This window comes from Protopterus annectens, chromosome 3.part0 (genome assembly GCF_019279795.1).
Source record: "Protopterus annectens isolate FY-2018-M chromosome 3.part0, PAN1.0, whole genome shotgun sequence".
Classification (NCBI taxonomy): domain Eukaryota; kingdom Metazoa; phylum Chordata; order Ceratodontiformes; family Protopteridae; genus Protopterus; species Protopterus annectens.
In genome coordinates this window covers 409,419,807-409,434,125 of record NC_056731.1, presented here as the reverse complement: position 1 = coordinate 409,434,125, position 14,319 = coordinate 409,419,807, and the positions used below count along the sequence as shown (strand labels likewise).

The following is a 14,319-nucleotide window of genomic DNA, read 5'->3' as shown; positions in this document are numbered from 1 at the left end:
TTTGCTGAAAATTACATTTTTATAATTTTTTAAGAAATGATGTGCACAGTCTTTTATCAATGATTCATTTTTTAACAGTTAATATATATTCTTTAAAATGACCGACAGTACAATTCCTCTGGCTAGTAATTCATTCATACTGCCTATGGCTGTGAAGTATCAGAAGCAGGCTTTTTAGCCACCATTTACTCTAAACTCAGCTGCCCAGATCCCAGTTTAAAGCAGCCTATCCCCATTCATTGCCTAACACACTCAGCATTTTCCTTCTTCACTCGAGTAACTTTGCCACAAAGTGTAGACGTGCATTATTAGCAATATTGCAGGTCAAAGGGTGTAGCATTCTTATATTTCAAAAGTTCTCTAATTTTCTGTTAAGGTTAAGTAAGTGCAAGGATATGTCCAGTACATGTTACCTCTGAAAACATACTAACAGTTGGCACCTGGTGCCTCCTTCTGCTTAAATGTCACCCTAATTAATTTGGCATTCCACCAAAAGAATGAGCAACACCCATCCCCAGCAGCACAAGAGTATCAAACAGCTCTTTAGTAGTGACTAACCAGATTCCAAACTCATCCCCTTGCTATCTAACTTATTACTGCAGTATTAAGCACACTTCACACCCTCCAGCTGCTGATGTTAGATGAAATCCTCCCGCACTCATAACCGCTTTATAATTTCCATTAATTATGCATTCTCTAACTGACACTGCCAGATCAGCTATCTGGAATTTTGTAAATTATCATATGTCATTTGTGAATATTAATATGATTTATATGCTTGTCTTACAAATGTAAAAGAACTGTATCTTATGTACTGAGCTTCAAGAATGTAACCACAGTGTACCCTACTGGAAAAGAACAGAAATGTATATAAACAATCTGTGCAAATGTATGCTTTAATAGTAAAAGCTGGAACATACAGAGTTAACTTGCAAAACTTCAAGAAAATAAGTTGAAAAGTACAGTGTTTTACGACTGTGACATCTATCAGTAAGCAGACACAATGCCTAAAGCTAGAGATTTTCTATTGTCTTGAAATACGCAGAAAGATTTCCCTCCCCTCTCCTGCTCCTACTGGTTCATGGGGACATACATCCCAACCCTGGCCCTTACAACTCCTTTCCACTTACCCCCACTGACCAAAATACTAAAACCACGAAATCCCCTTTTTCGCCCAACTCTCTTACAGTTGCTCACCTAAATATTCGTAGTATAACAAATAAAATTACCCAGCTCCATGCCCTAATTGACTTCTACTCATTTGACATCCTCTGCCTAACAGAAACCTGGCTTAAACCAGCAATCAAAGACAATGAAATTACCCCACCTGGTTACAGTATCTTAAGACTCGATCGGCCAAACAAAAAAGGTGGGGGAGTTGCCATACTTTATAAATCTGAATTACAAATTAGCCTGATAGACTACCAACCTCCCTCTCCTACAAATGCTGAACTCCTTTGCTCCAAACTTCAGATTAATAAGAACAAAGCAATGTATATTATGTGTTGCTACATCCCTCCCGGGAAAAATACAAATACACTTGAAAATATCCTTAGCTGGCTCTCTTCTACCATCCCACAAGAAATTATCTTCTTAGGTGATCTCAATATTGACTGGAACTCCTGCTGTTCCACTAAACCCACCTCTCTCATTTACCTCTACATGTTCCAACAAATCATAAACTTCCCTACAAGAATACATAAACCTACCAAGAAGCAGAGTATTCTTGATTGGATACTTGTTAATAACAATCCCCATGCATATAAAACAGGTATACTCCCTGACAATATTAGTGACCACCTCCCAACATACATTTCCAAACAAAAATATAGTAGTCCTATGCAGTCAGTATATCGAACTATACGCAGTAAGAAAAACTTTAGCCTTCCCAACTTCCTCCTAGAACTTAAAGCTTGTAACTGGGGACCTCTCAAAGACCTTCCTCTTGAAGAGGCAGTCACTTATTTCAATAATACATTCCTCCAAATTCTGGACTGCCATGCCCCATCTCGCCAAATTAAAATAAGGTCCAAAGCAGCTCCATGGCTTTCCAAAGAAACCAAGCAAAAAATGATACTAAGAAACAAACTTTGGGCAAAATGGAGAACCACAAAAAACCCCACTGACCACCAACATTTCAAACACCTTAGAAATACCACAAAGAAACTTATACTCCTTGACAAAAAAAACTTCAACTTTAAATTTCAACAAAATCCCCAACAGAACCCTCAAAAATTTTGGTCTGGAATCAAGAAACTCCTACACCCTGGAAACTCCAAGACACCCACCCCTGCCAACCTAACTCAGACCCCTCCTAATAAAATTGCTGACATCATAAATAACTTCTTCTCAGAAACAGTCACCTCTCTTGCCAACACCTTAACTCCACCAACAACCCTTGAACTCAACCCTCCTAATAATAAAATACCCTCTTTAAAGTTCAACACAGTATCCACAGCCTTTATTCACAACCAACTCCAAAAACTTAAACCTTGTACCCCCTCAGCAGACAAACTGCCAGCAGAGTATCTGCAGCTAGCTGCAAAGGTACTAGCATTCCCAGTCTCCATCTTAATAAACAGAACAATAACCGAATCCACTATTCCATCTCTCTGGAAAATCTCCCATATCATCCCCTTACATAAAGGGGGAAATACAACTGAACTTTCAAACTACCATCCTATAGCCCTACTCTCTCCTCTAGCTAAAATTATGGAACGATGTGTCCAACAACAACTTCTAGAACACCTTCTCCATAATAACCTACTTGCTGACTCACAGCACGGCTTTAGACCATTCCATAGTACCACCACTGCCCTTCTCTCCTTTACAGACACCATCAACAAAAATCGCAACAATAATCTATATTCATCTGCATTATTTCTTGACCTCTCAAAAGCATTCGATATGGTAAATCACCATCTCCTGATTGATATGCTTAAATCCCTTTCTCTTGACACAATGGCTATTCTGTGGTTCAACTCCTACCTGTCAAATAGACAACAAGCAGTACTCTGGGATGGTCATTTATCCTCCCAGCTCCCAGTCTCCATTGGAGTCCCACAAGGCTCTATTCTAGGTCCCTCCTCTTCTCCATCTTTATTAATAATCTGAATACCTCCCTCCCATCCTCCACTTGCATTCAGTATGCAGATGACTCTACACTCATCTGCACTGCAATGTCTCCTGCTGAACTACATTCATGTACCCAAAATGTTTTACTGCAGCAGAAAATTGGTTCAAACACATCTGTCTCCTCCTTAATCCTAAAAAGACTAAGTTACTATTGATTACTCCAACTTATAAGTCCATCCCAATTTCCTTTACTATTGTCTCTAACAATGGCACAATTATATCACCCGACAGCACTACAAAACTGCTTGGTGTGACACTAGATAATCAACTAAACTTTGATGCTCACATCAATTTAACAATAAAAACAGTTAACAAAAAAATAGGTGCACTCTATAGACTTAAACAATTCCTCACACCAGAGACTAGGATATCCTTAGCTCAAATACATCTCATCTCAACACTACTGTATGCCTCTCCAACCTTTATTAACCTATCAAAAACAAACCTATCAAAACTAGCCTCATCCTACCACAACATTGTCAGGTTTGCTACAAGTGCCCCATATCGGACTCATCATTGCTTAAATCTCAGACAGCTAGGTTGGCTTGAACTGCAAAATCTCATTCTACTCCAACAACTGACTATTACCCACAGGATATTCCACTTCCCTTCTAATACACCTATTCTTAGTACTCTTATTTCCCCCTATAAAAATCTATCTAACCTACGCTCAGCTAATAAACTTCTAGTAGCCACATGTAAATCTCAGAACAAAGCAGGTGACTCCCTTTTCTCAAATGCTGTGGGTACACACTGGAACAAGCTCACTTGTGAACTTACTACCTTGACCTCAACACCCCTCTTCAAGAAACATTTAAAGACCCACCTCAAATCACATTGGCTCTGCCCTTGCTCTTCCCCTGACTGACTCTTTCTCTACTTCCACATCTTTCCACCTCTTTTCCAAACACCTCTATCTGCACTGTACAAACCCATCATATAGATAAGTAGTACTTCTCCTTCTCTCACTCTGCCTTGTCTCCATCTAGCTGATACCACTCCTCCCACCACCTCAATTTCTTTTTTCCCTTGACTCTATTCAGCTTGTGACTTCCTCTTTCTTATGATTTTACCTCCTATTACAACTACTTACTTTGCTTATGTTTTACCCCCTATCACCTCTAAGATGCTAAAAAAAAAAAAAAAAATTTTTTTAATCTGTATTATAATACTGCTCGTATTGCTGTGTGTTTTGTTACACTAATTGCTTTTCTGTTGTTCTGTATTCTAATTAGTTACTAACTCCTGCTTAGTAGTTTTAGTTAAACTCTTGTACATATTTTTTTCTTAAGTTTGTTACCATAGACTGTTACAGTGGAGCTTTTCTCCTCGGGCCTCTACTGAAAATGGACATGTATCCAGTTAGACTAGCCCGGTCAACAAATGTAAAATAAATAAATAAAATTGAAACTGAAATAATTACTAGGTTTCAAATGTAAAACTGTTTAATTGTTTTACCACTTCCAGTTCTGTGCAAACATCTTGAGAGATATGTATTTTTCACATAGAAATGTTAAATTATGTTAATTTATGTTAGCCTGGGAACTGAAGGCAGGTGACAAAGAGTGATGTCATCCAGGCTAACCCAGCAGTAATATGTGATATTAATTAAAGAACTCTCTCATGGAGGGAGACTGGGCATTTTGTATCTTGTCTTGGACCTAGAAACATCCCCTCATCAGCATTTGCCTTGCTAATAGTAAGTAACTAGGGTATAGTAATTTCTCTTAGATATAGACAAGAATATAGAAAAGATAGTTTAGGTGTTTTCTGTATTTATTTAAGACTGTCCTGCAATGTTGTTTTAAAATATTTCCTGTGATTCTGAACTCTGCAGTTACTGTGTTGATTGAGTATTGTCTTGTTCTTTTATTATTTATTATTAAATATATTTAAACCTATCTTTGTTGCCGATATTTGTGAGACATATTTAAGCTCTGAGAGTACTTGCATATGTATTTGCTGACACTATACAGGCCACTCTTAAATAGCCTTAGTCTTGGTCACACTTACCATTTGGATAATGGTAACATTACATAGTAGGACTGGTCACCCTTTGTAAGGTCCTTTATAGTAGCTGATATGTAGGGGTTGGTGGCTGTGATAACTACCTTATAGTCTGGGCAGAAGGGGGCACAGCTAGTAAACCTGTACCAGCCTTCCCCAGGTGTGTGTGTGTGTGTGTGTGTGTGTGTGTGTGTGTGTGTGTGTGTGTGTGTGTGTGTGTGTGTGTGTGTGTGTGTGTCAGCTACTTGGGCAGGGACACAAAGCTCTGGTTGGACAGAGAGGGGGTTGGAGGTCTTGGCTTGACCCCTCAGCTGAGATCTTAACCCTATAGCTGTGCCACTGGGGAGTCTTATTGGAGATCTGGAGAAAGAGAGAGAAACCAGTCCCAAACTGACTGTGATCTCTGTGTGCTCTTAAGGGAATTGTACTTTACTGGGTGTGTACTTGTCATCCTCCCATTGTGTATGTCCCTTACTGATGCCAGTGATGAGGACTGAGGCTCCTTGATTACTGAGCCAGTGTATGGGGTGTCACATATTAACTGGTGGCAGTGATGGGATATCCACATCACATATTAATTGGTTGACAGTGGTGAGTTAGCCACATCACATATTAATTGGCTTGTAGTGGTCTGGATATTGAATTCCTGAAGCCTGTGTACAGTGGTCACTGAAGGTGTTTGTACTCTCAATCAGCCATGCAGTGAACATTCAGAGTTCATATCACAATTTTTTTTTTGTTAGCTTAGTTAGTCAGGGAAAGCAGGCAAGCATGTCAGCAGAGGAGTATGGTAAGCTGACAAGGAGTCAGTTGGCTGAGATGTGCCAGGCTAAAGGACTGGTGCATGCCAACCTGACTAAAGCAGACATGATTGCAACTTTAGTCACAGTTGTATCACAGAACAGCAACCAGGAGGACAATCATACTGGCCGTGGAAATGCACAACTCAGAAAATGGACAGCTCAGCTCAACCTTTCCACAGAGGACTTAAAAATCTATCTGGAGTTAAAGAGACTTGAGCTGGAGGCCATGCGTTTGGAAATGGAAGCAGCAGAGAGACTGAGAACTCCGGAGGCTGAGGAAAATGAGAAACTGTGACATCTGCAGGCTGAGGAGAATGAGATGCAGAGGCAACATGAAAAGGAGATGCTGACTCTTCGCCAGAATCATGGAGGTAACGGGGAAGGAAGCAACCGAACCCCAGATGCAACAAAGGTCAGCAAATTTCTTCCACAATTTACAGAGGGGGATTATTTTGATAGTTTCATTCATATATTTGAGAGGGTATGTAAACAGTTCAATGTTGACCAAGGGCTCTGAGTACAGTTCCTGACCCCCTTGCTCCGTGGTAAAGCTGTAACTGCAATTTCTAAACTGTCTGATACAGCTTGTTTAAATTATAATACAGTCAAAATGTGTTTGCTAGAATGTTTTAAGTTAACACCTGAAGCTTATAGGAAAAAGTTTTGTGAGCACAGATGCAAGGCAGATGAAACTGTTTGTGAAAATGTTACTGAGCTAAGCACTTATTTTCACAGGTGGGTGAGTGGATGTCAAGTCACCACTTTTGAAGGGCTGGCAGACCTTTTGATGTGGGAACAAGCCTTTAGCACTTTGCCTGAGGACATGAGAATCTGGTTAGCTGATAAGACAATGCACCACTGCAGATGAGTTGGTGAAGGAGGGAGACCTATACCTAGCAAGCAGGGCATCACTGCACAGGAAAGGGACATCCAGTGCTGCTCATGGGTCTAAGGAAACCGATGGTGGGCAGCCTAGACTGCCCCAACAGAGTCTGCCAGTAGCAGGGGAAGCCAATAGTCCAGGTACAAATCCAGGACCAAGGGTTAAATGTTTTAAATGCCACCAGTGGAGCCATGTAGCATATAGATATCCATGGAGGCAAGGTGGGGAACAAAAGTTGGGAGAGCCTGTAAGTGGGAATGACAAAATGCCTACAGTAGATTGTCTCAAGACAACAAGGGTACCAGATTATCACAAGAGGTTATATCCTATCTTAGTGAATGGGAAACACACCATGGCTAAGAGACACAGCCTCTGACCTAATCCTTGTGAAGCATGCAGTGGTAACAGAGGAGTACTACTTGCTTGGGAAGTCTACTCCAGTCAAAGATTTATGAGGGACCTCATTCCAAATACCTTTGGCTAGGGTTCACCTTGATGGGAGGATGGAAAAGGAAGCAAACAAGTAGGTCTATTTGAGGATATCCCTGCAGATGTCCTGTTGGGGGATGATTTTAATAATGCAGTATCTTGTCTTGGACCTTGAAATATTCTCTCATCAGCATTTGCCTTGTTAAAAGTAAGTAACTAGGGTACAGTCATTTCTCTTAGATATATCTAGGAATATAGTAAAGATTAGTTTAGATATTTTCTGTATTTATTTGAGACTGTCCTGCAATGTTGTTTTAAAATATTTCCTGTGATTCTGAACTCTGCAGTTACTGTACTGATTGAGTATTGTCTTGTTCTTTTATTATTTATTATTAAATATATTTAAACCTATCTTTTTGACTGATATTTGTGAGACATACTTAAGGTCTGAGAGTACTTGCATATGTATATGGTGACACTGTACAGGCCACTCCTAAATAGCCTTAGTCTTGGTCACACTTACCATTTGGATAACAGTAACATTACACAGTAGGATTGGTCACATAACAAGATTACTATTGAATAAAAATCTGCTGCAATTGAACTCACTTTGAAATTAACCCCTTTCAAAAAACTAATTTATACCCAAATTATAATTAACAATAATGTCTATCACACACCACTCTTTCTAAGTAAAATTAATCCTTTTCTCTCTCCTTATTGCCCCACATGTCCAAACAGTATAGCTGACACCCTTCATATTTTTTGGAGCTGTAAGAATGTTTACAAATTATGGTGTTCGTTAAGAACCAAGTTAGGAAAAAGGGATACAGTAAATCTACCCTGTCATGGGAAATTGACATTTTACATGCAATCCCCACCAACTTTTCATATGAAAACAAACACATCATAGTAACATTGTGTGCAATGATGAAATCACACATAGCTTAAAATTGGTTAGATAGAACTAAATTTACATGGGAAGAATTTAAAGGAATTGCTATAAAATACATATTAGCCAGCAAACTAATTACAAGAAGCCAAAAAAACTATCCTATTATCAGAAATATTGGAAAACGCTTATAGAAATCTTAAGGTAAATCTGGTTTATGAACAAGGGACTACAACATCATTATTACTCTAAGTAAATAAGGAAAAATAAAAGATAATAAATATTGCAAAACTTGTACCCATCCTAAAATGGAAAGATCTAGGAAATGTAAATGTAATGAACATTTCGAGGTGACATCAACTGTATATAGTGTACATAGTACAAGATACAATTTAAGTTAGGTAGGCTAGAATGTCTTGATGCAACTGTTTTAATGTCAGATTCTATTATGATTAAAATATCTCAGAGTAGATTTTGTCTTACAACTTAATGTGGACAGTTTGAATGTTAGTTAATTCTGCATATTGATAAGTGAACACTGATGGAATATGTTCTGCATATGTTATTATGCTTAATGCAAAGTGATATTCCATGTATCTTGTCCTTATATATTTCTGTTTTATTCTTTTTCTTGTATTAAAAAAAAGAGGAAAATGCAATAAAAATATATTTGAAAAAAAAAGTAGGGGTTGGTGTCAGAGATAACTACCTTATAGTCTGGGCAGAAGGGGGCACAGCTATTAAACCTGTGCCAGCTTTCCCCAGGTGTGTGTTTGCTTATGGTTGTGTGCGTGTGTGTGTGTGTGTGTGTGTGTGTGTGTGTGTGTGTGTGTGTGTGTGTGTGTGTGTGTGTGTGTGTGTGTGTGTTTACTTGTATATAAATCAAATCTCAAAGTGTGTCAGCTACTTGGGCAGGGACACGAAGCACTGGTTGGACAGAGAGGGTGCTGGAGATCTTGGCTTGACCCCTCAGCTGAGATCTTAACCCTATAGCTGTGCCAGTGGGAAGTCTTATTGGGGATCTGGAGAAAGAGGGTGAAACCAGCCTCAGACTGACTGTGATCTCTGTGTGCTCTTAAGGGAAATTGCACTTTACTGTGTGTGTACTTATCATCACATTGTGTACGTCCCTCACTGATGCCAGTGGTGAGAACTGAGGCTCCTTGATTACTGGGCCAGTGCAGGGGTGTCACACTCTGACTTGCATGTCTAAAACTAGAAACACTGCCAAGCACAGCCCTTCTGACATAAATAATCATGAGGCTGCCAACTCTGTTGCAAACAGAGATAATGCCCTGACCACAAGAAAGGTGACTCAGGTTTGATTATCAGCTTGGGAACCTGTAGCAGCTGGACAAGAAGAATGGGAAGGAGTGGGTCCTGACTGCTGCCCATCCTGTGGGGAGGGAAGCAGTTTAGCTCACCACATAGGGTGACATCTGAGTAGCACAAGGGTTACCCAGTGGAGACATAGGCTATAGAATCACAGTTCTTAGCATCAGTAAGCTGAGGGGAATCTGACATGCAGTGGCATGCTTTCCCTTTGGGCACTGCAATTATCAGGCTTGGTGAAGCCTCCAAAGAGAAGGGGGTGCTCCTGATGAGCAGAGAATAGGCCTCTGCAGGACCAGTAAGCTGGCCCTCTCCCTTCCACCTGACTCTCGCCAGGGAATGAACAGCTGCTCAGGACTCCCTTGTGGGAGTGAATGTGTCACACCCAGACCAGCTGTTCCAGGGTCTTATGGAGTCAGAAAGAATGGGTCATTTTCGGATAGAGATTATGGTTACAACAAACACTCATTTCCAGAATCTTAGTGTTTCTCCATATGCAAGTCCTCACCTTCTCAGAACAAGCACTTACACTACACTGGTGTGTACCCTAATTACAAAGACCAAGTGTTTATGCAAAGCAGTAAACAGATGGGTTTTAGCACCCTAATGTACCTCTCACTACAAATAGGTATTCCCCTCTAATATTTACTTACAGTTGCAATTTGACCATTCTTTTATTTTGAAGTGGTTAATTCGCCATACATAATAAATGTATGTTCCTGGAACACCATGCTCTGCAGCTCAGGTTGGGGTAGTGCATTTCTCCTCACTGCTACTCAGCTCTTATTCCTGTTTCCCTCATGGTATAACAAAATCACAGAGCACCATTTTTCACACATAGTTTTTGCTCCAAGGTTACTGCTACTCCAAACACTCATCTCCAGATATACAATCTGTTCTTATTTTTATATTTGTTCTTACAGTGTATACTGTGCTATGTTATACAAAACTGTTTATAAAACCTGCTGTGCAGGAATGGCTATCATCTGTGATTATTAAACCCTATTAAACCCAGTGTAATACCCTGACATTTTACTGATATAAGCTGCTGTACATCTATAAGAAATCACCATGGTTGGGAAAGTATTACTGATTACTGTTTGTTTCCCCTAATCTTGCCTAGTGATTGGGGTATATGTAGCAGGCTTTTATAGCTGCAAAACTCTTAATGTATCGGGTTCGATTATTGTACATATTATTAAGCTACAGGGTATGGCATCGATCTTGATTAGTTCTCTAGTTTCTGGATGTTATTTATTATAGTGTTATGCTGAGGTTGATTTTCTCCCTAGTTCCTGAAATTATTAAAGTGTTATGCTGAATTACCGATATGGAAAGCAGCGTAATATCCACAAACAGTATTTCTTCTCCTAGACTGTTCATATTACTCATGTCTTGTACCAGATGCCACAAGTGTTTTATGCATAGCTAATGCCAATCTGTTGTTTCAGGGAGCGATGTATTATCATGGTCTTCTTTCCTCTTATTGCTAAGAAGGAGTGTCACATGCAAGATTAACGAGTGCTGATTTACACCCCGGTTCTAGCTGTTTAAGTATCCTGCTGTTCACATGTTGTCCTGGATAGTGTCCTGTTAATTCTGTGTTATTTAAGACATTAAATATTTTTAAATATTATAAAAGCTGCTATTCTTTTTAAATTTGAATTTAATAGTCTCCACTGATAAACTGAGTGGTTTATTTCATATTGTGTTGTTCAGTCTGTGTGAAATTGAGCTCAGTTAAACTACCATTACTGCTATCGTACCCCCAGGCATATCACTTGTAGCCTATCAAACAGGAGAAGACACAGAATGTAACTTCACTGTCTATGAAACTGAATTTGTAACTCTACTTCTAGCTTGTATTTCTAGCCTTGTTTTCCTTTGGCACTTGGCCACTTGCACATGGCACTTATTTACCTTGTTTTATTGCATGCTACCTGGCTCTTGGGTCAACAAGTATCTTGTAGTTTTGAGATATTTATTCATGCATTACCACACTTTTTATTGCATCTTCTGTGTTGTAAAATTCATCACACAAATGGCAGTTAATTTTACTACATGTTATTTTAGATATTCTCTGCTCAGGAAGTCTTAACCTAATCTATTTTTCCAGTATCCCTGACCAAGGTTTTCTAATCTTTCTCAAATATTTTTCTCTGTTTTTCTTTACAGAATTTAAGTGTGTACAATACACTCTGCTGCCTTTTTTACTCCTGAGTCCTGAAACTACCATCTTCCTGAGAAATTCAAGGGCGAGTGCTGCTACCCATCATCCTAACCTGGAACAGCTGACCAAGTAGTGTTTGTACCTGCTACTAGCACATAGCATACGTGCCTCCACATGTAAAGTCTCTCCTTCCAAGAACATCCTATTAAGCTACACTGATATGAACCCTAATTACCAATACCTGGGTGTTATGTGAATTTTTATCACCACAATGTACCTCAGACTACAAACCAGTATTTTTTTTTCTTTCAGCCTAAACAAAATTAAAATACTCCCCTGTAATACTTATATTTGCAATATGACCATTCTTTTACTTTGTAGTAGATAACTTATCATACGTATCAAAATCCTCACTGACTGTTCTTCGAGTAACCTGCTCAGCAGCTCAGGTTGGGCCCCCTCATTCCTTCTTGGGCTCACTGTACTCCACTAACCTAGCCCCAAATTCTCACCCACACCCACTTACTCTAAATTTAAATCACACAAACACCTCCCCCTTTTACTAACACCTATCATCATCTGCCTGAACTCTACATTACCCTCCTATCAGAATAATCCACTCAAGTACTGCCTCCACAATTTATCTGCATCATCCATCAGTCAATCTATAGTTTCCACCCACAAAATACTCTATGCAACTCACAAATCTCAATGTGCAGTGTCAGTCTGGTCTTTCTTTCCCCCACCTCACCATCTAATTACATCCTAAACTGTTGTCCATAATACCAACACTTTTTCTCTCTTACTATACTCTCTCTCTAGCTCTGCTTTTCCTCCCAAACCCTACTACTCTCATCATACCTCTTAACTGTCCAGATTTTCGTAGGAGGTCCAGATTTTTACCTCATTTTGGCCTGTTCTTCATAAAAATCTGTGGTTTTCTGATGAATCACTGAGGAGTTAAGTCACAAAATAATGACATACATTTGAGTTTCAGATTTCAGATCCTTCAGAAAATGCATGCTAATGCAAAACTGTTATTTCAACAAATTTCTAAACTTATAAGATCAATGTTTAAGATTTGTCCCTGATTTTGGGCCTTTTGCCCCATATCTTTTTTTGTCCAGATTTCTTTTACTAAGACATTGATAGGTATAACTCTCAAATCTACTCTTTCTCTTGTCTTCATTTCTGTTCTACAACCATTTCCTATCAACACTTTCACCTCTGTTCACCCACTGTTTACCTCTATGACCAACTGCTACACATTGGCATTCCTCTGCATAAACGTCATCTCCAAAGCCTTAAACCACTTAATTTTCCATTCTCCACAAACCCACCTACATCCCATTCGCTAAGTTATAACCAATTCTTAAACTTCCTCATCCAACTGCAGTCAATATCCTTATACAATTACATCCGCTTTATACTTTACTTCTGTTATATACCTTCTCAAACAAAACATAAATCACCAGACCCCTTCCACCCTTAGACTGAGTCACAAAATCAAAACATAATGGCTACCTCCCCTATCAATTTACTCCTTTAATAACACAACTAAGTGAAGTAGTATTTGAACATGGGAACCCAGCAGGGGTGTCCTCTTTCCCACTTTATTTGCTTTACATTTAGAGCCACTGGGACTCACAAAATCAAAAATATAATCAGTTTAGTAGTCAGAAAAGGATAGCTTTATTTGCAATTGACATTATTTTGTACTTGATAAATTCAGAATGGGACATTTTGGTGTTGTGGAACACTTTCAGACAGTTTCAAGTCTTTTCAGGATATAAAATTAATGAAGATAAAACGAAGGCTAAACTATGTACCCACAGAAGAATTGTCTCACATATAACCATATTTATGGGGACATGAAAAGAGGAAGTATTTATCTATGTGTATTAAACAGGATTCAGTTATGGCAGATAAAGATGTGGGAAGAGTCTAAAACTAAAGATAATACAAAAACTGAGAAACTGGAAGCTCTTGAATATGGGCATATATTGTAAGATACAAGCAGTGAAAAGGCTTTTTAGTCTCTTTTTTGTTTTATATGTTGGTCAGACATATTTACATCAACCAGAGGAGAAGCTGTGGACAATAAATACATAGTTGAATGAATTTATTTGGCATGGGAAGGGGGCAATAATTACAATGGGTAAGTTGATCATCCCCACAGAACAAGGTGGTTTAGGATTACCTGACTTGAATGGATACTTTAGAGGTACTTAGTTAAATCTCATATACATAAAAAGCAGAAGGTTATAAACAAAACGTGGAAAGGATGACAATGAAATGGGGGGAGTTTGAGAAATAAAGAGAGGAGGATTTTGGATGCAGACCCTTTAGGAGAATAACAGCAGCCAAACAGAATATTACATTCATAAAGTAGCTGAAAGCATTATAAAAACTAGGTCAACATGAAAGTGGAGAGGGAAGATTGTGCCAACAAGGATGACTGCAAGGAGAGGTACAGAAAATAGGCAAAAACTGGAAAAGTAAATGAACAGGTATTGGGAACAAATAACTACAGAGTTAAAGGCAACAGTGTGAGATGAGGTCAAGCACAAGTTTGAATTAAATGTTAGAGACTGCTGTCCTTGCCAGGGTTATCTGTAGAGTATAAGCAAAGAGAAAGAAACGGGATTAACAGCCAGTTTTGGAAGAG

The 14,319-nt window shown here is 39.0% G+C and overlaps 1 protein-coding gene across 1 annotated transcript in view; it reads right to left on the bottom strand.

The window, feature by feature from the left end:
• FARS2 (phenylalanyl-tRNA synthetase 2, mitochondrial) overlaps positions 1–14,319 on the bottom strand; it is a 2,286,208-nt gene that overhangs the window by 917,909 nt on the left and 1,353,980 nt on the right. The window lies entirely within an intron of this gene.